At 37.6% G+C, this 26554-nt stretch overlaps 1 pseudogene; it reads right to left on the bottom strand.

The window, feature by feature from the left end:
• Positions 1 to 14293: 14293 nt before the first annotated feature.
• On the bottom strand, positions 14294 to 15517 carry LOC149198241 (reticulon-like protein B12 pseudogene; annotated as a pseudogene).
• Between the last annotated feature and the right edge of the window lie 11037 nt (positions 15518 to 26554).

The following is a 26554-nucleotide window of genomic DNA, read 5'->3' as shown; positions in this document are numbered from 1 at the left end:
CAGTCCATCCATCTGGACTCAAGCTCTTATCCTTAGCAAAGTTTTTCAACACATGCATAATTTCTTCAATGGTCTGAAAAATTCCACATTCAATTCATCATTGAACATAGGAGGATACTCATTCAAACCCAATAACTGATGTTTGATATAGTTTTGAGGCTACTTCTGAAATAAGGACTGAAAATTTATAATAGCTTCATTTTGGATCTTCGAAATAGAATAGCTGAAAGTTCCATATCGATGAAAAAACTTTGTGTTACTATAACCTTCCCTTATCCAATGGTCTCGGATCTTGAGCCTCAAGGACACCTCCTGTTGGGAGAGGATCTGTCACTTTCTTGCCTCTGAGCATTTGAGAGAGTCCCAAATGTTTCCAAATGTGTTGCCCCTCTCCACCAGGTTATAGAGATGCTCGATTTCTTCCAAAATATTCTTCATATCTCTAGCCAATTCTATTTTATTCTCCCTTTTCCGTATCCTAACATGACTTTTCGGAGCCTGTGGTAATCCAGACAGATGCATCATTTGGGATTTACCATCCACCCGAGGATGAGCCCTCAAAAAATTTCCAACCAAAGAAATTAATTATCCATCCTCCAACCAGATTCTATTGAATTTGAAGGGAATGCGCAAATGCGTCCACTCTACTCTCCATTGCAGAACAATCAACATGTGATCAGAGATCAGGGATTCTTCCACCCATGATTGTACACAACCCAACCTCTCCAACAGGGTTTCTTGGACTGAGAACCGGTCCAATCTTTTACCGATATGGTCATCACCCGCACGACCATTGTTCTAGGTTAGAGACAGAGTAAGGGGTCTAATATCCCAAAGATGATTAAAATTAAATAAATGGAAAAGATGGTCAGGGAGAGGATCCACTCTACATTTGACACCCCAACATTCATCCCCAGATAAAACAACATTGAAATCACCTTCCAGAATAAGAGACCCAATTTTTGAGAATATCACAGCCATCCATGCACTTTCAGAAAGTATATCTATCATTATACGAAGCATACAAATTAAGGAAATGAAGTCTAGTAGGAAAACCCTGAATGTACCCCGACAGGATAACTCCTCCAATTCATTTATAGGTCAAAAGTGTGGCCTATCTAGGATCCCAAAGAGCAACCATACGACCAGAAAGACCATGAGAATTAATAGTAACCATATTCCATTCCAAAAAGATGTTGTAGAAGTATTTGAGAACTTTCTCAGTTGAAGTCATGGTGAGTAGAGAGAAAGAGATGTTTGACGGATAGGAGTTTGGAGTGGTCCCCCAGTCCACATAAGTTCAAGGAGAGGAAGTTTGTTGGCTTGTTGGGGCCTGACCGAGGTTCAAATATGATTTAGCCAAACAAATCCCGGTACTACTAGCCCTTTCGACAACAGTCCGCAAAGCGTAGACTGAGGTCTCACCCGAAGTAGTATGGGAGGGTACTAGAACCAGGTTTCCGCACCCTGGAGATGTCTGATGATTTCAAGTGGTGCATGGTTCGATCCTGTGAACACGTCGCTACACGCGCTTACCCGTACCTTGCAGCCTGAGATGTTGTCTTCACGCAGCCCTACCTGGGGCTTGAACAGTTTTATTACCCAAGTCCCTCTTCGCAACCAATATTAGTTTATTAACTGAACTTATTTATATACATTTAATTATTCTTAACAATATTCACAATTCACGTAAGTGCGCGCAGTAAATAAACTATATAATTTCAAGTAACATCAAACATGTAATAACTCAAAACAGATACATAGTATTTAGATAAAACTTCTCTTTATATTTTTCTTCCTTCTATTACAGACTCGACACTACCCTGCACACTCAACTGCAGGGGTCCGTGCTCTCAGCTGTGAACTCTATTAGGCCTTTGCGCACTCAGCTGCAGAGCCTCTTCCTACTACTACGACCCAAGACACTTAGACTCTTTCTTCGCTACCGTTTAGACTTCATCCGTTCATTCCACAACTTAGTTAGTTCCTTTACAACTTAGAGCCTCGCTCTATTTATACAATCCCATGGTCCACAGACCATGGGTAGGCCGACACTACATTCAAAACTTAGGGCGGACAACCCTATGACTCTAACATACCATTCGCGCTCCGCACCCACAATTCGTGGAGTTTTTATAATAATAACAACTCAAAACTTGGGCTTTAAGCTCCAAAACATACTGTGGGGGGATTCCTTGCCCAATAGGCCCCCAACACAAACATCATGACTTGTCCTTGAGGCACTCTATTGGCACAGAGTCCCTCCAACTGGTCCCGAATAGTCGTGATGTCTTCAACACACTAAGATGCTGCTTGTTGAACCTGCTGCATTCTCCCTTCTGAACTCTTTTTTTCCAGCATGTTGCGCTGCATCTGTTCATGCATCCCCTGAATCTGCACGAGCTTTCCTTCAATATCTGCTGTGATTGTGAAGACTTCATCGATCCATGGCTGGACGCGCGCTTTGAGAACTGCTTCCTTATGGCGCGTCATGTCCACCTGCTCCTTTAATGCCTTGGCTTGCTGCATCCTTGCAAGCCGCTAAGTAAGGACTACTCTCTGTACAGTCCCTCTAATGTTGTCATATTGTTGCTAGAGTTCACGTGCCTCTGTCTCCAGTCGTTGGATGTTGGGGTCCTCCTGTAGCGTCGTGAGGACCTCAAGCGCCTATTCAACATGTTGGTACAAGCACACACTACACCTCCAATCTCTTCCAACCCTGCTGTAATAGCACTGGTGTGTTTTTCTCTAATATATGGGGGACCGGAAGGCTGCGCCTTTAACCGCAGCTTGGCAATCTGAAGGTTCAGCTCCAACTGAACCTTTGTTGCCTCTTCTCTTGCATCGTGGACTTCACTTTCCAAACTGTGAATCCGCACCTCTATTAGTATATCTACTGTGATAGCCAGCTCTGGGATGCGTCGGCAAGCGTCATCTATCTTCTACACCAACCTTTGGTTCTGTGACACCAACTCATTGCGCTACACGCTGAGCTGCTCCATATTGATCTTCTATTCACTAAGAACTCGGATTGCATAGTTCTCCCTAGCACGCAGCTATGTTGTTATTCCATCCTGTAGCTGATAGAGCATTTGCCTTGGAAGGGCAGCTAGATTAAGGCCAAGGCCTTTCATCATGCCGACTGTCATTTGGTCCGTCGCATCTGTTGATACTAACGCTCCCTCTGGCAACACTATTGTGTTTGCCATCCTCTCACGCAGCATTTTCTCTACTGTTGAAGTGCCTGCTATGACGTGGGTAGACAAGATACCTTCCTGAGGGGGTTGTACCTTTAACTCCTGCAGTTGCGCCCTGAGGGCCCCCAACACACTCCGGTGCTTCGTCATAAACTTTTGGAGCGCTTCACTGGTGACATCGCAGACCGTCTCACCAATTTCATGGAGATCACCTTCAATTAACGTGATCAGGTCGATGGTCAGCTTCGAGGCCTTGACCTTATTTCTTGGACCCTCTCTTTTTGCGATGCGTAGCCGTTTGAGTTGTGTGGAAGTGGTCCCTGGGTCCGCACTTCCTTCTGTTATTTTTGTATCCTTTGCCTCCTGCCCTGAGGACGCTACTTGGCCCTCCTCTGCCTGTACTGTGTCGACCTTTGCTGTCTGTGCTGCTGCTGCTACTTCTGTGGCCTTCTTTTGCTCCGCAGCTTCCTATGCCGCTTCGCGGACTGCCTTTACCTTGGAAGGAACAAGAGTCATTAAGTATTTTCTATCCTAAATGTAGAGACAAGCATCCTCCTAAAGAATGTCCTCTTAATTTGAAAGAAACTAATAAGTGTGCTATTTGTGCAGAAGACCATATCACAAAAAAATGTCCCTCTATACTAGGACTTAATGCTGTATTTACAGGGGGACAACCTAAAGCTAAATGCTTGTATGCTATGGGAGCAAAAAGAAATTAGCGTCAGGTAGGTCCAGGTATGGCTCCTGAATTTTCTCCACACTATTTTGGTTATAATTCACTTGCATATTCTTATCCTAACACTAATGAGCATTGGCAGTATGGAAACAAATATCAGCATAGGCAACATTCTCAACCATGGCAACAAGTTTGGAGAGGACCAACTCATTCTCCATATTCCTACCAGCCACCCATGCAATCATATACATATACACATGCACCTTATCCAATGCCTCAACCTTTGAGTCAGTCTACTCCACCATTACCCTTACCTCCACCTTTTCAACCTCCTCAGTTGCATGCTCAGCCTATGCCCAATCCTAACAATAATAAAGTAGTAGAAATGATCTATGTAACAAACCCACCTTTATTCGAGTACCGGTCTATTCTAGTTGGGGTTCATGATATTCAATTAAGATCAGGAAGGACTGTAACATTAGAAAATCAGAAGCAACCTAGAGTGATTGATGAAGAGAAAGAAGAAGAGGAAACTCTTAATCATTCTCCAAAAGCCATCACTAAGCAGCCCTTACCCTCTGAATCCTTGCCACCTTCTTCCAACTAGCCTCCCTTCCCAGAGGGGCTAGTAAAGGAAAGAAGTGAACCTATTTCTGAGACTTGTTTGGCATTAGAGCTTTAGAATCTTTTCATTAAGATACCTTTGCTCCAAACCATCAAAGAGATCCCTATTTGCACTAAGATTATTAAGGAACTCTATCTCAAGAAACCTGGGGGGGAGAGATTGGAACCCCAAACCATTCAATTTGTTGGTAGGGCAGCAGAGTTGATGATGGGATGTGTGGCTATGGAAAAATATATTGATCCTGGAAACCCTGTTGTCTCAGTTCAGATTGGTAATGTCCTTGTCTATAATGTTCTTATAGACTTGGGGGCAAACATTAATGTCATGACTAAGCAAACCATGGATCAACTTCGATTATCTCATCTTCGCCCTACTCCCACTGTGCTTGAATTAGCAGATAGATCTAAAATTAGGCCAGAAGGAGTATTGGATGATGTGATCATCTCATTAGATTCTTGGGAATATCCTATTGATTTCATTGTGCTTCAGCCAAAGAATCCAGTAGGAGGACATCCCTTGATCTTGGGTCGACCATGGCTTGCTATAGCCGATGCATATATTGGATGTCACTCCGGTGATATGTATATTTCACATGGGGAATCTACGAAGAAAGTTACCTTATACCCCCCTTCCAGATCCATTCAGGACCTTCAATATACTTTATGGTTAGACTAGAGTAGTGATGAGGAGACTCAACCCATTTCCTTTATCCATCAGCATACTGGGTCTTCACAAGAAGATGAGATTCAAGATGTCTTGAATAATCTAGACACTATGCCTAATTTTAAGCTATTGAGCCAGATCTTCAGCCCAGATTTCCAAGATAACCATGATTCTCAATCTTTTGTGTGGCTGCATTCGGCCACCCCCTTGAGTACTCCTAAGCTTGATACTACTCTTGTTGAGATTATCCCTAGCAAATCCTTGTATATTAGTTCAGATTTGGACTCATCTCAACGAGAGCAGCTTGTGAATTTGTTGCAAAACCATCTTAGTGCCTTTGCATGGGGCTATGAAGATATGAAGGGCATCCCCCCCGAAATTTGTACATATCACATCTATATTCAGGAAGGAACTTGACCTATCCGACAACCCCAAAGGTGAATGAATCCAGCTCTAAGAGATATTGTGAAGGAAGAAGTACAAAAACTCTTGGATGCTGGTTTTATCTATCCTATTTCCGACAGTCAGTGGGTCTCTCCATTAGTGCTAGTACCTAAGAAAGATGGAAGATGGTGTATTTGTATTGATTATCGAGAATTAAACAAAGCCACTCTCAAAGATTACTTCCCTCTCCCCTTCATTGACCAGGTGCTTGATACCCTTGCAGGAAAGAAATACTTTTCCTTTTTGGATGGCTTCAGTGGTTATAACCAGATACATATTGCACCCGAAGATCAAGATAAGACTACTTTTACATGTCCATGGGGTACATTTTCTTATAGAGTGCTGGCCTTTGGTTTATGTAATGCCCCAGCTACCTTTCAAAGGGCAGTCTTGGCCATTTTTGTTGATCTAGAATTTGTAGAAATTTATATGGATGACTCTTTTGTGTTTGGTGATTATTTTTAGGAAGCTCTTGGAAATCTAGAAAAAGTACTTCTTCATTGTCAGGAAGCCCATCTCGCCTTGAGTGACAAGAAATGTAGATTAATGTGTAAAGTAGGAGTGGTACTTGGCCATTTGATTTCTGGTAAAGGTATCCAGGTTGATCCAACAAAGATCGAAATCATTCTGCATCTTCCTGCACCCAAAACTCAAAAGGGAAGTAAGAGGTGTTTTAGGACATGCCGGTTATTGTAGGAGATTCATTGAAAAATTTTCTAAGATAGCTTCTCCTCTTTTTTGACTTCTAGCTAAGGATAGTGAATTTTCTTGGACCACAGCTTGCCAACAGTCTTTTGAAACATTGAAGGAAAATTTAGTGCATGCACTAGTTTTAAGAGGTCCTAACTGGTCTCTGCCTTTTCATATTTCCTATGATGCTTCAGATTTGGCTATTGGCGCAACTTTAGGACAAGAGGAAAATAAACAATCCTATGCTATTTATTATATCAATAAGAATTTTTCTTCCGCTGAATTAATTATACAGTTACAGAGAAAGAGTTTTTAGCTGTAATTTTTGCAATTAATAAGTTCAAGCACTATATTACAGGATATGAAGTATTTGTACATATTGATCATTCCGTGATTAAATATCTGATGAATAAACCATTAACTAGCAGTAGAGTGACTAGGTGGTTACTATTGTTGCAGGAATTTAACATTAATATTGTTGATAGACCAGGAAAATCTAATATTGTAGCAGATTTTCTTTCTAGATTAGATAATCCTGGTGAGGCAACCCCTGCTAATGATGATTTTCCAGATGAACATATTTTTGCTATGTCAACAGATTCCCTATGGTTTTCTGACATTGCTAATTACTTGGTTACTAGGAAAACACCACCCCACTTGTCCGCCCGTGAAAAGCGTAGTATTGTTCAAAAAATTGCTACATATTCCTGGATTCAAGGAGATCTCTTTTACACCGGTCCAGATCTGATTATCCGTAGGTGTGTAAGAGAGGAGGAAGTGTTTGACATATTAAAATTTGCTCATGATGAACCTTGTGGAGGCCACTTCGCTGATAAGCGGACTGGATATAAATTATTGTGTGCTTGTTACTTTTGGCCCTCCTTGTTTAAGGATGCCAAACACTATGTCAAGCATTGTGATCGTTGTCAACAAATGGGCCAGCCTAATCAAACCAATGAAATGTCTGTATGCCCTCAAGTTATGATTGAGCCATTTGAAAAGTGGGCTATTGATTTTATAGGGCCAATAAATCCAACATCATTAAGTAAAAATCATATCTTGGTTTGTACGGATTTTGTTACAAAATGGGTAGAAAATAAAGTTGTTTCTTTTGCTACAGAAAAAGTTGTTGTTGATTTTCTTTTTATTGAAATCTTTACTAGATTCAATGTACCTAGAGAAATTGTTTCTGACAATGGTCCGCAGTTTATTTCTAATCTAGTACAGGGAGCGATGGAGCAATACAAGATCCAGCATAGGAAATCCACGTCGTATCACCCGCAAGCAAATGGCCAGGTGGAATCCACGAACAAAGTAATCGAGTCCATTCTTACAAAGACAGTCAATATGCATCAGAAGGACTGGGCTAAATGATTACCAGAGGCTTTGTGGGCATACAGAACCACTTGGAGAAATAGCATGGGACATACACCATATGAGCTAGTATATGGAAAACAGGTTCTGTTACCAATTGAATTCCATATCAAAACTTTCAGAATTGCAGTTCAGTTAGGACTAGATCTCTCTGAAGCACAACAACAATGTCTTCTCCAATTAAATGAGTTAGATGAATTTCGTAGGGATGTTGTTCAACAGAACATACTAATTCAGCAGCAATGTAAAAGGTGGCATGACAAGTCTATTCAGAAAAAGCAGTTCCAACCAGGTGATTGGGTGCTCCTTTATGATTCTAGATTTAAAATATTTAAAGGGAAATTCCATACATGTTGGATGGGACCTTATGAAGTGATCCAAGTATTTGAGAATGGAGCAGTAGAAGTTAAAACTATTGATGGACAAAATTCAGTATTCTTGGTAAATGGACACAGGTTAAAGAAGTATTTTCAACCACCTACCAGGAAAGATTTTACACAACAAGTCCAACAGCAATTTGGGATGGTAGTGGTGAATGGTAATACCAACCTTTTGAAAACATGAATTCTATTTCTTCTTAAAAATAAAAATAAAAAAATTAAGAAGAAAAGTAAGAAAAAATATTTTCCTATAATTATGAAAATCAGTTCGCTGACATGATTACAGAGGGATCAACCTGAAAACCAGCTTGCTGGCAAGAAGATCAAAAATCTCTAATAAAAAGAAAATGCTGCTTGATCTTTAGATATGCTAGCTACCACCAAGTAAAAGCAGGTTCAGCAGAACCAACCTTTATATAGTTGGGGTAATTAGCATGGATATTTTACTCAAGTAACGCTTAATTTTCACTGCAGTTATTTTTCTTGCACTAGTGCAAGCAGACCTTCCAGAAATTTTTTTGCCTTTATTCATATTTCACTTTCGTAATATTCCCTCAGTTTTCTTCCTCAATCCCAGAATGATTAACCTTCCCACATTCTTCTAAATTTACCCTGTCCGCTTCGAAGAAATCCCACTTTACCATCGAATTGTTTTCCCTATCCCACTTCTATTTATTCCCTCTTTTGGTACTGTTCCTAGAATCCCTGTAACAGAATTCCTTCCCATTCTGAAAATTCCCCTTTCCCACTTCTTTATTCCCTCATGAATTTATTGCAGGATCTTGCACAAAGAGCAAAAGGATATGCTCTGAAGCATCAAGAAAGGGCGAAGCAAATTTTCAGTATAAGTTGAGGAATTCATGTGAAAATCCAGCCTATATTTTATTTAAATTCTCTATTTTAGATATTATGCTTGCACTAGTGCAAGCGTGTTGTACTATATGATAAAATAAGTAGAAAGGTAGCAGCAGAATAGTATGATTTAAGCGGTGCAAGAAAATCAGTGCAAGCATGCACCTTGTCAGCAACATAGTACAAGTTATTTTTATAGCATACGACATAGGAAAGTGGTCATCATGAAATTTATATGAAGTCCTTTCACTTAACCGACGAAGTACTTATGCTATCATACTAACTAGGAGAAAATTATTTAAAGTACAAGGTGTTTTTAAGTTAGAAATCATGATCTTTTTTAATAAATGCTAAGTTCTTTTCTTGAATTATGAAGGAATGTGGAAATGTTTTAACTGTTGCTTGGACATGATTACCCCTCTCCACCATAATCCTAAACGTCCTTCACTCATAATTATTACCTCACCTAGCCGTTAAACTGCCGCCGCAAGTACCAATCTGGCCTGACCTCAAAGATGACGTGCATCTACGGCGAATGAACCGGTGATCCGATGGAAAGGACGGTGGACAGTTAGATTTCTATTTATAAGGACCGATTTCCCCGGTATTGCATGTAAAATTTCAGAACCCGACTATTCATAGTCGTGAAGCAGCAATGCCACCTGTTCGGAATGAACCCCTGTCTCTCAGCAAAATAGAGCAGACCACCAAGTATCGCAATAGTCTTGCACTATTGCGAGACTCGGGTTTTCTTCCGTTTCTGCAGAAGTTTGACGGGTATGATAAGGAAGTGGCTTTACAATTCGCAAGGAGTTTTAGAAACGGCCGAGTTTTTATTGGGCCTCTCAAATTCAAAGTCACAGAGGAATTCATAGCAGCAGCGACGAGCTTAGAGAATACTGACGAACAATGGTTTAAGAATCAAAAGCTAGAAAGGAAGCTCTGGAAGTGTTTCATGGTTGATAAAAGGATGGAGGTAGACTAGAAAGTAGGAATTTCGCACAGCGCCCTGCTGGGTCAGTGGAAAGACCTCCTTTTCATTTTACAAAAGTTTGTGACCTGCGAAGGAAGATACACCCGCACCTTGGTATATCACTTTAGAATGCTGCAACATTTTGAAGTCAGCCAACACGTTCGGTGGAGGATGAATTTCCCTTATTTTTTGCTCAAAAGCTTGGAGAAAATGGCTAAAAGCATATAGGACGGTAGGGCAGACGAGGCCGACACAAGGCTATATTATCACGACCTGATAAAAAATTTGGTCCTGAAATAGCTAGAAGTGAAAGGTATGACATGGGAATCACTGTTAAAATAGCTGCACAAAGGGATAGTCGCTGGAAAGGGGATAGAGGACCCCACCAGCACAAGCAAGGGCCTGAGAAAAAATGAAAAGGGAAGTCCTTCTTGCACCAGTGCAAAAAGGAAGCGATCTGACCAAGCAGAGAAGGCCTCATCTTCAAATGAGAGGATGGCTAGCGCACTAGCAGAAGAGACCCCTTCAACCCCCGAAAATGACAATCTGTCAGTCCTTGCAGATGTAGAAAAGTTTGCAAAGGTTGAGGACGATGCTCTGTTGGCCGATTTCATCAAGAAGCCTCGGAAAAAGAGTAAAGTCTATGATGAAGGAAAAGAACCACAGTGCCCACAGGGCATGGAATCCCCTCTTGCACCAGTACAGGAAGAAGCACCAGTGTGAGAAGAAGAACCAGAGAAAGAAGTAGAAAATGAAGAAGCAGAAGAAGAAGAGATAGAGGGAGAAGAACCAGACAACGAAGATCCCACAGAAGAAGAAGAGGTGGAATCTAAAGAAGAAAAGGGGGAACCCGAAAAAGAAGAAGAACCAGAGGAGGAAGAACTAGAAGAAGAAGAACCAGGGGAGGAAGAACCGGAAGAAAAGGGGACAAAGGGAGAAGAGTTTCCTAATGTAACCATGGCGGATATGGAGGTCCCTGAGAAAGACATAGCTCCTACCAAAACAGAGAAAGAGAAGGAATTGGTAACTCCTGCTGCTCGGGTAATTGAGTTAAAGCTTCAAGTACAGAATTTAGAGCAGCTTGTAGCCAAAGCACAGGAGGACAAAGAACAGAGCAGAGGAGAATTGATGGCAGAAATCTAGAAGAAGAAAAGGGAAGTTAAAGTCTGGAAGTACCGAGCTGCACAATGTTTTAGGCGACTTAAAAAGGTGACCAAAAAGTTAAAGAACATCAAAAAGAAGAAGTCTAAAACATTGCAGGGTGATGACAGTATGCCAGAGTAGGATTGAGCTGGAGTGCTTAAAGTTTTGAAGTTTTTTGCAGAGGTAAAGAATTGTGTGAGGACACACAACAGTTTAGGTATGGGAGGATGTTAGCCCCCTAATTTTCTCCCTTTTGACCATTTTTCCCTTCCTAAATCATAACCATTTACCATTGTTTTACCTCTATTATACACCCTGTTGGGTGAAAATATGTTCATTTAATTCTGTTGTAGTACTTGCCCAACTATTTAATTTGTCAATCCGAGGTTCGTAAACTTACGAGGCACATGCACTATATATACAGGATAGAAGTGGAACTAATTTAATCTAAATTACTGAAATCAAATTAATCTCGGAATGCATTGAAACATTAACTATGAAAGCAAGAAATTGCATAAAGGAAAAGCAATACAACATGTGAAGAATTGAATGAAAAACAACATATGTGAGCTCACAACAATAAAAATATCTTAAATTATATTACAAGAACCAAATAACAAATCATGATTACAAAACTATCTCTTAAAGCTAATCTCCATCCTCCATTATTCATTATCCATTCCTCCTTATTAAAATGAAGAGAGAGCACTCTCTTATATACATGAGGAAGATAACCTTCTCATAATTACATATCCAATATTCTCTCAAGCACTCTCAACTAATTTCCCATTATTACAAGATATGATCCCACAAATCTCTCAAGCATTTTTAACTACTTTCCCATTATTACAAAATATGATCCCTTTGAATCCTCCATAAATCTCTCACATATCTTGGATAAGATATGCCAACCAAATCCTCCATGATTTTCTCCTTAGGAATAGGCTTGCATAATTATCTCCTTAATATGGTGGAGGAGATATTAATTCTTCACATATTTCCTACACATCACAAAACTCACATATTCTTGAGATATATATAAAAATATGTATATTTTCTAATATTTAATCATAAATTCACTTGTAATACAAAAATGAATAAAATGGAAAATAAGAAGGTGAAACCCAAATGTATGTATGAAAATGATATGATAAAAGGTTAATGGGATGATGAAATGTAAGGAATAGTGAAGAAAAAGGTGGATGAAAATATGACATTTCTGAGTCCCAACATCCTCCCCAACTGAACTTGTTGCATGTCCTCATGCAACCATGAATGGGTCTCTTTAAGAACATTTGGCATTTTGAACTTTGGCTTTACATGATGATGTCTTTTAATAATGAATGTACCTAAGATATGTGAAAGACATGAGTAACAATTTACATTTTCTTATGGTTGGTTCTTGTGTGACAACCATGAATACAAAGAATGTTGGTTCTTGTATTAACAACATTCATTTCATTTTCTGTTCTCTTTTCTTCAATAATAATGTAAACACTCACTCGAAATCATAATGTGCATAAGAAAGCCCTTTTGTAATATTAATGAAGCATGCCAATATTGCGTATTAAGCAAAGTGCAACAAAGTATCATTGGAAAATAAATGTTGGTGAATGGTAAATGGAGTGATAGTGGTGAAGAAATGGAATCATGGAAGTGAATATGTAGTGAATATAGTTCTCCCCCCCTCAACTAAATTGGTTGCATGTCCTCATGCAACTTGACATGGCTCATGAAAGGAAATGTAGCATGGTGAGGGAATTTTCCAAAATATTCAAGTTAGTATATAAGGAATTGCATGATTAAAGATTAGAAAACAACATACCTCTACTTACCCAAGAATGATGAATTATGCAATAGGAATGTAACTGCTGTTGTTGCTAAATCAGGAAAATGTGACTGATGTTGTTGTAACTGGATCCTGGGAAATGAAGGAATCTAAACTACTGATGCTGAATCATGGAAAAGATAAACGCTGAAAGTGGAACTGTGGTACTCTCATAGATCAAAATTCATGCTGCTATAACTGTTGAGAGAGTCGTGAAAAAGTGTATAGTCTTCATATACTACAAAACTTCTTGGTACAATTCTAATCATGCGAAAGAATGTGTTGTTGTCAAGCATGAAAAGAAATCATTGGATTACCGGCCATTGACGCATGCCGTTAACCAATGCGAGGCAACTCACCATTGATGTCAATGAGTGCCAAGGTACCGGAGTACATCTTGCAAAGTGCGAATGGATGTGTCGAGGTCGAGCCACTTGCAAGATCTGAAGATCAAGGGACATTTATGTATTCCCATGATCGTCAGCGAGAGAACTTGCCATTAAGGCATGCAAGCCTCTAGGTACTCAAAAGGAACTCTAATCTATTTCCCAGATAAGGTGCTGATGTCAATGGGGCAAGACTTGTTTAAAGGTGGGCCTTAAGGAATCCCACAACAGTCAACGCGAGTTTGTACAAAAATATGTGGTAGGACTATAGATGGAAAGAACTCACGGACAAGCAGTGTGGATCAGTATGGTTAGGAAATCAAGGCAATGTAATCATGGAAAGGGAATGAGTTTTATTCAGAAGGCAAACTATAAGGCAAAAATAAACTGAAAAGGATAAAGGGATGTATGCGATTCAGAAAAATAGGCGTGCATGAAGTCGTGAAAGATAAGGAAATGGAAGATGGGCTGCAACACAAGGATGGTCTAGGTATTTGGAAGGAAAAAGGTGAATGTCATGATATGTGCAATGAAGAATTAGTTCCTTCAAGCATCCAATGATGCATATTTCATTGTGATTCTGAAAAATCACTTTTGCATTAGATTGTCTTCACTCTGAAAAACTTAGCACCATTCGTGCATAAAAATTGTCACCTTTGTGTGCCATCTCCATCGATCATTCCTGTATGAAGTGACTCAAAAACAGATTAGCTCATTTTCAAGAATTTATTAAATGTCCATTTTTTTTAGTTATTTTTATAAGTTACACTAATCATGGATGAAAAAGGTTTCGCATCGTAATATTCAGCTTTCTGCATAAGCTTCTCTTTGACCTACACAACACCAATCTCATTTATATTGTTAGTATATGCATCCTAACTTTTGCCCACAAATTCACTTTAAAATAAATGATAAAATCCAACATACTTTTATTCCCCCCCAACTAGAAAGATTGCATGTTTATGTACAGTGGGCGGAGAGATGGGCGGATACTGGTGCATGGTAAGGCAACTTTGCCAATTTTACATTTCTGGAGCAGTCTAATGGTGATCCAGCCTCAAAACATATGCTGCAACTCCTAGAAGTAACAATCCAAATTCCTCAGCTTTACAACTGATCTCATTGACCTGAAAACGGGCTTGGTTAAGAACCTCAAAAATACAGGTTCACCTATTCAAATGAACAAGACAAGTTTATCTCAATAGACTTTTACCCCAGCTGTAATGAATACAGATTAATTTACTGCATCTTCTTGCCCTTCGAGAAGTTTTTGGGTATCTTACTTATAACATGTGCATTGAATTGTGAAAAAAAAGCTTCCGGAATTCATTATAAGCAATATCTGCATATCTGTCTACTTGATCTTCATACTTTTCATATAAAGCAGGAATTGAGAGCAAAATAACAAGACTCGTGTACCCGAGTGTGAGGAAGTCGAACCAACCCCCAATAGTCGAGATAAGCCACAGACATACAGCCACCTTGAGGAAGAGCTTGGGATCTTTTCTGAGGGCAATATCATGTGCTACTGTAAGCAGAAAGTTAATCCGGGAACGTATTGATGCAGCTGTGTCATTTACCATATTCTAATTCAGGCAGGGGAGGGGGAGGCCTGCTTATGAGAGCTGCGGCAGTTGCCCAGACAAACAAGATGGTGACCAAAAGGAGAAGCACATTGGCTACAAGTGACAATAGCGTGTACCCAGATTTCTCAAATAAAATCCATGCCACAGCAGCACCAACAAGGATACCTAGTGATGTATTTCTTCGCCTCCATAACATCAAATCAGCCACGATTCCTCCTCTGAGAATTTCATGAACGCTCTTTTGTCTGTTGAAGAGCCGAGATGGGTTCTTTTCATCAGTGGGCAATGTGGAGGTTGCCATCTTACCATTGGCAGAATTTTCTGACATTATCTTACAGATCTGAGTTGTTTCCTCTGCCTGGATCAAAATGGTAGAGAAGACAAGTTGAATCGGGTAGCTTGACAGTAAGATCTCTCACTGAAATTACTTGGTTTATACTTCAACTGGGAACGAATTGTGGTTGCAGATCGCTCAAATATTAAGAATCCTCTCTTTCATGATAAAGTTTTGCAGTACCATGTTTTTTCTTTTTCTTTCCTCTTTTGCTTTCTAAAATACATGAAAAATCGATTACCATACCAAAATGAATAAAAAGTAAAAGGAGACCATCACATTTAACTTCTAAAAGGAAAATCGAAATGGCTGGCTGGCTGGCTGCTTGGATTTCTGGCTGTCTCCCTCTGTACTGTTATTATTAGGTTGGATTCCTTGGAAGAGGAGATCGGCAATGCACAGAGTCTAGACTTAATTTTTTAACAAATGGACACAATGATTTGCATATTGAAAGATGTTTTTGATGAAGCATATTGCAAAACATGAATTTATTTTTTCCTAAAATTAGTCTAAATCATCCCTATTTTCTTATCCTCGCGATCGCACTAAGCGCGAAGGAGAGTGTACTTATTCTAAGCAAAACTGAAAATGAAAGCAAAAAATACAAATGAAAGCCTACCTACTCTATACTAATTAGAAAAAAAATTAGTTACGTGTAATTAAACTTCCAATGAAGCCATTCACGTAGCAGTGACAACAATATATCCAGTAGCAATTTTTTACATGATGGATGAAAATATTCAAAAGTGAATGAGTCTAGTTGCTGCAACTGCAAATCAACTAAAAATAAATAAAAAGACGAATATAATCTAATACTTACTTGGAACCATTGTTCGATAAAGCTTTGATAAGCACAATTTCTCTCACTTAGATCATGTTGTAACTCTTGTTCTTCTACTCTGATCTGTTGTTCTTCTTCCTCGATCTCTTGTTTGAATGATTGTTCGCCATCAGATATGCAGGATTCTTCATATGTTGAATCTTCGTTTATTTCTGGGGAGTAGTTGAACTGTCAATTCTTGTCAAGATCTCGTTTTCCAGGGAAGAAGAGATTCCGACTTCTGCAAGGATCTGAGTGAGTAGTTCCAAGCTGAAACTCATTATAAAACCATGTGGAAAGAGATTCTAAAAACAAAAAAAATCAGCACACTAAAAAAAAATTGAATTAAAAACAAAAGGACCACAGAAATAATCTTGAATTCAATACTCAATTAAACTCTCTTACAAGGACTACTCATTAATTGAGTAGTCGAATGCTTCAATTACAACCATGAACCATGAATTCATCAAACACTCTTCATAGTTGCGAAAATCAAACACACGTGCAGAAATTGAAATTCACACTTGCATAAATGTAAACACACCCTACATGCCCTGATCCATAAGAGGTCGAGCCCATTACGGTATCTCGAATGCGATGTGTAGGTTGTTCCCCACGTCTTACGGCCTTAACACGTCGGAGTTAGGAACATGTCTAAACACACTTGCATGAAAAATCAAACTAAACTTCAATCCATCGTGCGTCCCTGGCAACGGTGCCAAAATGTTGGGTGAAAATATGTTCGTTTAATTCTGTTGTAGTACTAGCGGCGCCAAAATGTTGGGTGAAAATATGTTCGTTTAATTTTGTTGTAGTACTTGCCCAACTATTTAATTTGTCAATCCGAGGTTCGTAAACTTACGAGGAACATGCACTATATATGCAGGACTGAAGTGGAACTAATTTAATCTAAATTACTGAAATCAAATTAATCTAGGAAGGCATTGAAACATTAACTATGAAAGCAAGAAATTGCATAAAGGAAAAGCAATACAACATGTGAAGAATTGAATGACAAACAACATATGTGAGCTCACAACAACAAAAATATCTTAAATTATATTACAAGAACCAAATATCAAATCATGATTACAAAACTATCTCTTAAAGCTAATCTCCATCCTCCATTATTTAGTATCCATTCCTCCTTATTAAAATGAAGAGAGAGCACTCTCTTATATACATGAGGAAGATAACTTTCTCATAATTACATATCCAATATTCTCTCAAGCAATCTCAACTAATTTCCCATTATTACAAGATATGATCCCACAAATCTCTCAAGCATTTTTAACTACTTTCCCATTATTACAAAATATGATCCCTTTGAATCCTCCATAAATCTCTCACATATCTTGGATAAGATATGCCAACCAAATCCTCCATGATTTTCTCCTTAGGAATTGGATAAGATATGCGAACCAAATCCTCCATGGTTTTCTCCTTAGGAATAGGCTTGCATAATTATCTCCTTAATATGGTGGAGGAGATATTAATTCTTCACATATTTCCTACACATCACAAAACTCACATATTCTTGAGATATATATAAAAATATTTATATTTTCTAATATTTAATCATAAATTCACTTGTAATACAAAAATGAATAAAATGGAAAATAAGAAGGTGAAACCCAAATGTATGTATGAAAATGATATGATAAAAGGTTAATGGGATGATGAAATGTAAGGAATAGTGAAGAAAAAGGTGGATGAAAATATGACATTTCTGAGTCCCAACACACCCTTATCTTGCACTAGTCCAAGAACGATGACATATTTCGCATGAACTTTATATTTCATATTTTTAACTTAACTTAGCATTAATTATTTATTACGTGATTTCTTGATTATAATAACTCTTGTAACTTATCAATATCTCCAATGTGGTTTGATAGTCAAGTGCTTATCGTGACCGCTGATCCTAGTGCAGGATCAGATCTCACATCGCTGCCAACACAACGAATCTTTGCAGCAAATCCGGACCTCCTTGATCACCGCCTTGTTTTGTGTTGCTTCAGCCATGACAACAGGTTAGATCCGAAGGTAGCTGAGCTCCAGCTACAATAGCAAGGCAATCCAAAGGTAGATGAGATCGGATTTACGAAGAACGAACAACTGGACATTGGCTACGACCAATTTTGTTAAACTGCCTAATTTTGAAAACCGAAAGCTAAATTCTGCATATCAGTTATGTAATCGGTTAAACGATCCTTTTGGCCTTCGGCCAAGGATCTATATAACGAGGAATGTAAATAGGATGAAATAGTTTTTGATAAGTTTGTACAGAACAGAGATATAACCAGGAAGGCAGTAACAGGCTCGTATTTTTGTTATCACCCAAATCTGGGCAGGACTATGTAATCACACTGTATTTTCCTCTATGAATTAATAAGAAGGGAGCTCTGCCTTATGTTTTCATGAATCATATTTTTGTTTGAAAGTTGATGAATTGATAAAAGTGTTGAGCAGCGTTTCTATTTGAAAGGGAAATACGCTGGTTGGCTAGGGCCCAGCCAACCCAGCACATTTACCCTATTTTCTGTTCTTGTAATTTATGTTTATATTGCCAAGTGTGATTTAATTTATAGCACATGAATTCTTGTTGAGTGAAAGTGGATCCCCAGTGTGAAGTAGTTAGAATTCATTTTCCTACATCTGATTTTGGATTGGTTTTCTCGCCAGGTCCAAGCAGGAGAAATAACCCTGCACTAATGCACGTCGGTGTACTATTCATTTCCTACAGCTTTGTTTGATTTGGTTTTCCCAGCTTGGTCCAAGCAGGAGAAATAATCTTGCACCAGTGCACATTGGTGTGCTATTCATTTCCTGCAATTTTGTTTGATTTGGTTTTCCCCGCCTAGTCCATGCAGGAGAAATAAACCTGCAACAGTGCATGTTGGTGTGCTATTCACTTTCTGCAGTTCTATTTGATTTGGTTTTCTCGCCTGGTCTAAGCAGAAGAAATGAACCTGCACCAATGCACGTTGGTGTGATGCACCAAGCCTTTTTAGTTAGCTTCCAATAGTTTTCTTTCTTTCATAAATGCTTCACGACAGGATAAATTATAAGGATTGTTTCTTTATTTCTGCACTCTGTTAACATCAGAAACATTCATTTTTATGTGTGAAAATTGATTTCACAACACTTGCAGTAGTTAAAGCTCTTATTTCAAGAATTAAATACTAAGTGTAAGAAGCTCTGACCCGGTGCAAGAACTAGTTTCTTGTCACAAGATCTGAGTGCTCTGAACTTGAGAAAGTTCAAGCCCTTGCATGAAGGAAAACACATTTAGTACATACACCATTTATACCCTCTGCGTAAATTTTTGTTCTTTCACTAGTGCAAGCAGACTGCACTAGTGCAAGATAGGTTAATGCAAGAAGGAAATCTCTACATGAGCAGGTTTAAGGGGCCCATCTGTTGAGACTGCTAAAGTGTCTCTGCTGAAGAAAACACACACTCAGTAGTTAATCAATAGTTAGCTAGAGTGATTGCCTTTATCTCTAAATCTCTTTTGCAAATGCATTCTTCCTTGTTCCAGTCTTAGATTATTTTGATGGTTCAAGTTGCCTTTTTCTTTCTTTAGTTTGATTCTGCAATCTTTCCTTTAAAGAAAGTAGGGATTGATATTAGAGATATTCATACCATCTTTGGCATTGCCTGTGCTTCGTCTCTAAGTTTACAAATCCCCCGGGTTGACAATTAAGTGATGAGGAGTTTTCTTAAGTGTCGATCAATCCAATGGTCCACAGTGCACATGATCTTATCTTCTAACGCTTCCAGTCTGCGTACTAATTTCGGAGTCCACACAATCGGTTTGTCGAGCCTACACCTTCCCTGACTGTCGACTAGCTCCACAATCCACTCGTACATCTCAGAGGGGAAGGATGCAAAGAAAACTTCATGGATTTCTGTATATAAGTAGCGCTCTAACTATTGTTCCTTTGATACTCGCGGATTCCTGTTTTCCTGTGTCGTGAACTCATGAATTTTCTTGTCCAACCACACTTCAATTTCGTACTTTGTTGGATTCCAGTGACATGACATCAGACATCCCTTATGCAGATCCTGGTCTCGGCAACGAAACCATTTGTTGGCTTGTTGGAGCCTGACCTAGGTTCAAAGATGATTTAGCCAAACAAATCCTAGTACTATTGGCCCTTTTGGCAACAGTCCGCGAAGCGTGGACTGAGGTCTCGCCCGAAGTAGTATGGGAGGGTGCTAGAACCAGGTTTCCGCACCCTAGAGATGTTTGATGATTTTAAGTGTTCCATGGTTCGATCTTGTGTGCACGTCGCTACGCGCGCTTACCCGTACCTCGCAGCTTGAGATGTTGTCTTCGCAGCCCTGCCCGGGGCTTGAACAGTGTTATTACCCAAGTCCCTCTTCGAAGCCGATATTAGGTGATTAACTAAACTTATTTATATAAGTTTACTTATTTATATAAGTTTACTTATTTATATAAGTTTACTTATTCTGAACAATATTCACAATTCAAGTAAGTGCGCGCAATAAATAAATAGTATAATTGCAAGTAACATCAAACATGCAATAACTCAGAACAGATACACAGTGTTCAGATAAAACTTCACTTTATTATTTTCTTCCTTCTGTTACAGACTCGACACTACCCTGCGCACTTAGCTGTAGGGGTCTGCGCACTCAGCTGCGGGCTCTACTAGGCCTCTACACACTCAGCTGCAGAGCCTCTTCCTACTACTACGACTTAAGACACTTAGACTCTTGCTTCGCTACCATCTAGACTTCATCCGTTCATTCCATAACTTAGTTAGTTCCTTTAAAACTTAGAGCCTCGCTCTATTTATACAATCCCATGGTCCGCGGACCATGGGTAGGCTAGCACTACATTCAAAACTTAAGGCGGACATCCCTATGACTCTAACATACCATTCACGCTCTGTGCCCACAATTCGCAGAGTTTTTACAATAATAACAAATCAAAACTTGGTCTTTAAGCCCCAAAACATACTATGGGGTGATTCCTTTCCCAACAAAGTTCATGGCACAAGAGTGACATCAAGCGATATAGCTCTAAGAACTTGCGTGAAAACAAAAGAGATGGCAATATCACGTAGACCCTCTGACTCCTGTGGATTTGGAATCTAAGGTCCACGCTTCCCCTTTTTATGGATAGTGACATTGCAAGCAGAGTTAGGATAGATAGGAAAAGGAGTGAAACAAAGGGGTCCCTTATGGACAGTGAGAGATGCCAAATCAAGAGAGGGATTGAAAAAAAGAAACTCAATATATCGCTATCCACAAAATTGTGAGGGGAAATGTCAGCGCCATTCAACGACCGAGAAGGAAATAGAAAAACAAAAATAAATAAATAAATATATATATGTGTGTGTGTGTGTGTGTGTATGTGTTTTTAATTAAAATATATATCTATATATATATATATATATCTATATATATATATATATATATATATATATTTTAATTAAAAACATTATCAAATATTAATAGTCTTACTTTCACCAGGGTCAATAGATTTATTATTAATATTATAATCCAATATAATATTCCAATGTCTATTTTAAATTTAAAATTTTATATATATATATATATATAGAGAGAGAGAGAGAGAGAGAGAGAGAGAGAGAGATCTACATTTAAAAATATTTAAATTTAGAATTGAAATAAACCATCTAAATATCCATTTTAATTAATATGTTTTCTTATATATATAATAAAAAAATATTTTAATGTCTAAATAGTGGTTATTGAAATAATAAAATTTCAATTATTTCTTTAGCCACATTTGTAATTCATTCAATTGTTAATATGAAATTAATATATGGTATTTAAAAAAAATTAATAATTGAGCCAATAGGTGCTTTTTACAGTCTAGTATGAGTTGCGCTAAGAGACATGTTCTACAGTCCAATATGAGTTGTGTGGAGATATGAATTCTACATTCTAGTATAGGTGTGAAGTGTCGCATTGTGAAGTTGACACATATTCTTTTTAAAATAAAAATAAAACATATCCTAAATTAGAGGGAAATGTAAACTATAATAAAAGGAGAAATGAACCTACATATTTAGTTAGTTTTAATTAAAAACATTATAGAAGATCAATAATCACACTCTCACTCCACTAGCTCAATTCATTGTTAATTGTACAACCTAGTGTGAAAAAGATGCGGTAAAAATATTTTACTCACTTTCAAAGCCATAAATAAAATATTTCGAGATCTATCTTACATAATATAATAAAATAACAACAACAACAAAAACAAAAATACTCCTTTATATTTGCTTCATAAATATTTCAAAAACTTGTATAAACTATTTGGATGTCAATATTAACTTCATATATAAAGAGAAAGTAAGTAAGTGAGTGAGTGTGTGTGTGTGTATGAGATTAAAAGTAAAATAATTTTCTAAAAAGAGGGAGATGTGTAATCCAATGAAATATTAATATAAAATTGATATGTAATATTTAAAAAATAGTATTATTAATGGAAATACTCAATTTATGTCATAAATAAAATATCTCATTATATAATATTAAGTAATATTGATGTGGATTTGAAAATACATTAATATCTTAAACTAAATAAAACATTTTAACATAAGTAATGTAGTTCATAAGTAATCTAGGTGGCTTTGGAGAGGCTAAAAAACTGAAGTCTTTGGATTTCATCAAAATCAAGACCAGAACGAAGAGGTCATCATTATGATTCCAACGATGCAAATGGCTCTCAAATCTGACTTCTTATGCACAAGATATTGACAGTCAGAGTTCAAGTCAAAGGGAGGAGTGCTTGTGTTGCTAGCTAAATTTGGAGGCTCACTAAATTAGGTGGTTCGACTAAATTCGGCAAAATCCACTAAAATTGGTTGCAGCTATTTGTGCAACACTTTGACAAATCTTATCGACAACCATAACTGGTCAAAACATCGCCCGTTTAATTTTTCCAGTGACCCTAAAAATTTGGCGAATGGTTTATAACTAGTTGTTATATATATATATATATATATATATATATATATATATATATATATATATATATATATATATATATATATATATATATATATATATATATATATATGTATGTATGTACAAGTGGTGGGCCATCACCCTCACCAACCCTCCAATTCTCGTTAACCATAAGTTACAAATGGGGGCGGGTCGCAATTGCGAGATACACCACCCAATGAACCACCATATATAATATGGGGTCAGTGGCGATTGAACGGGCCATCACCCCCACCAACCCTCTAACTCTCATTAAACATAAGTTATAAATGGGGGCGGTATGCCATTGGCAGACCCACCACCCAACGAACCACCATATATAATATGGGGTCAATGGGGATCAAACTAGCCTACCCAATGGGCAACCCCCAATTCAAAACATGCAATCGCAAAAATGCTAAAACCAAAGAAAACAAATCGTGGCAGATTAGGGTGGTTGTGAGGTCGGAACCCAGGCCTGCCCCCATCAATTTTACGTGTCTACCAATGTCCCAACAAACTGTCATCGAAATGACTACCCAGTAAACATTTAAAAATTTGTCCTTGTCATTCAACCAACAAAGACAGAGCGAAATCGAGAGTGTGAAGGCCAAGACTATAGGGGTCTTGCATAGGCACAATTTTTGAGGTAGAATATTCTACAAAAATATTATGTAGAATATTTTAGGAGAATATTCCATATTCGAAGGGAAAATTTGTGTAGCAAAATCTTGAGGAATCTAAAAGGTTCCGTATGGCCCAGATTTTGATGTTGTAAGAAATATGTCATGTTCATACTCATATACACTGAAATTTTGCCAGGAATTTAGTGGTGTGGACAGTTTTTTGATATGAGCAACCAATTTTATAGAGTCATAACATTGATCAGTGGGACCATGAAGGTGGAACCTTGATGCAAGAATTTGCAAGGAATCTTTTAGATTCCCTAGAGACCTAGATTTGACAGTTTCAAAACAAGGTCAACTTTATACTCAAATTTCATGATTTTTCGCAAGGATCATGATGGTGCAGCCTGTTTTGGCATTTAAGCAGCCAATTTTCAGTCCATCACCATATTTGGAGGTATGTTGATGCATTTGGACACTTTTCTTGTTTTTCCTAGAAAGTAGTTGTGTTTACAACCATTACTCTCAAACTTTTGTGATGAATGTGATGATGATGAGTATTCCTTGAATCTAATCAGCGTATTCAAGAGGTCCATGTTATTCCACTTAATTGTGTGAGCCTATTCATGCCACTTTGTGAGAGATTATTCCTTTGTCATGTTGAAGGAGAACATCTTGTGAGTGAGAATTCTTTGTATGAGAACATCTCTTTGGAGAGATATGTCATTCGAGATAAGAATTTATTCCTTGTGTTGAAAATTAATTTTTCATGTACACATCATTCTTTTTCAGAGACTAATGAAGCGACCTCCCTACTCTTGACCCATTACCCAGATACATAGTCCACACTGGATGAACTCTGTTATCAAATATTGATGTGTGCATTTTCTTATGATCTCCTTTATTTTTCCTCTTCTTTAAGTGTTTTGTACATGTGGTTTTCCATACTCTTTTCCATTCAATTCTAAATACATCATAGAAGAAAAGATCTTAGTTAATTTTGGTAACTGAGATATCCTAGATCAAGTTTGGTATCAGAGTGATCTTCTTGCTGAAGTGAATTGCAAGTGTGAATAATAACCAGAGATTGAAAATAAAAAAAGTAGAATTAGATATGAAAAATTGTATACATGGCATGTAGTGCAAGTTCATTCTTGGGAAGAGTCCAAAAGAAATAAGTTTGAGAAGAAGATTCGGTGAAGAAAGAAGCAACAAATATACCTAGTGAAGGAAAAATCAGCTACTAGACTTGGTGAAAGAAGAAGTAGCAAGTAGACCTAGTGAAGGAAAAAAAAAAAAATTACTTGGTCAAAGCAAAAGAAATTAATACACTTGGTGAAAGCAGAAGCACCTAACAGACATGGTGAAGGAAGAATTAGAATGAAATTAGTAGAGATTGGTGTATTCTGTAGGTTGGTGCCTACAAACCCTCCAACAGAGAGGATTTGTGTCTCCTATAGGTTGGTGCCTACAAATCTTGTAGCAAAGAAAATTGATGTTTCCTATAGGTTGGTGCCTATAAAGTAGCATATGGGATTGGTATATCCTATAGGTTGGTGCCTACAAAGTAGAAAAGGGGATTGATGTCTCCTATAGGTTGGTGCTTGCAAATAAGTAGAGGGGATTGGTGTGTACTATAGGTTAGTGCCTACAAATTTATTTAATAATAGGTTGGTTCCTACAAGATATTTCATATAAATATTTTTTATGGTTTTCTCTGATAAGGGTTTCCACATATATCTTGTGTTACTTGTTCATTTTATGAGATATTTGTTTTTTGATGCTTGAATTTTTAAATAAACAAAAATTGTCCTTTTATTGATTCAAATCCCCCCAACTCGTACCCCACCCCCTGCCTCTTAGTATAATTATGAATCCAACACTACTATCTTTTCCTCAATTAAAAAATGAAAGTACAAAGAATGGGGCACCCTTCATGTAGCTTCTCTAGACACTATGGTATGAATAGTTGTTAGAAAACTATTTTATTTTTTGTTATGCTTCAATAATATACTCTTAAATACTCTAGTCAACGATGGAATAGTAAGAATACAAAAAGAATGGAAACCCTCTTATTTCTAGTGGTCCATTGTTTAACGTAGCTTGATATTTATTTGGGACTAGGTTGGCGTTTTTGCATGCCTTAACCATTAGCTAATGTTATGGGTTTGGACGCTTTAAAATATTCTTTAAAATACAAAAATCACTTGACCAAATTGAGTGAGTAATGGGGGTTGATGTGGCATCCATTCAATACATGTTGGTGAATAGTGTAGGTCAACTTGAGAGAGGTATAACTTCCTTACATGAACTCCAATTGAGGTGGTTTTCACATCATTAGATATTTTTTACTTTATAGAACAAAATGAAGAGATTAATATTGTGCTCATAAAATTTTGACCCCCAAAAGTGGCATTTGATACCTCAAATTGGCTCTGAAAGGTTTTGCACCCAAAATCACCAAATAAAGATTGCCTCTAAACTGGGCCTTACAAGCCCATTTTGAATCATATGGGGACTAAATTTCTACTTTGAATTAATTTTGAAGATTCTTTTATGGAAAAAGACTTACTAATTTCCATTTTTTTCTAAAATAATTCAATAAATATTTTACTCTAAAAACAACTAAAAATCACCAAAAAAAATTCACAAAATCCTTAGAAATTAAATTATTTTTACAAAAATAATACCAAAAAATTTACAATCAACTAAAATTTCAATAATATAATATTTGCCAATAGAAAAGATCTTCAAAATTTTTGATGATCAGTGGAAAAACCCAACCTTTATCACTAAAATTAGAAGCTAGGAAAAAAAATAAAATTTAAAGGAAAATAAAAATACCATAACATTGGTTTATTTATTTATTTTGGACACTCACATATAGAATACACGATCTCCTTCAAAAACATCCACCCAATAATGTGTAAATCATGTCCTTCAAAAACATCCTCCCAATAATTT

The sequence above is a fragment of the Pinus tabuliformis genome, chromosome 2_2 (assembly GCF_031772625.1).
Source record: "Pinus tabuliformis cultivar Carrire ecotype Pingquan chromosome 2_2, CPIR1, whole genome shotgun sequence".
In the NCBI taxonomy this organism is placed as follows: domain Eukaryota; kingdom Viridiplantae; phylum Streptophyta; class Pinopsida; order Pinales; family Pinaceae; genus Pinus; species Pinus tabuliformis.
The sequence above is the reverse complement of the archived record's forward strand: the minus strand, read 5'-3'. Positions and strand labels throughout refer to the sequence as shown.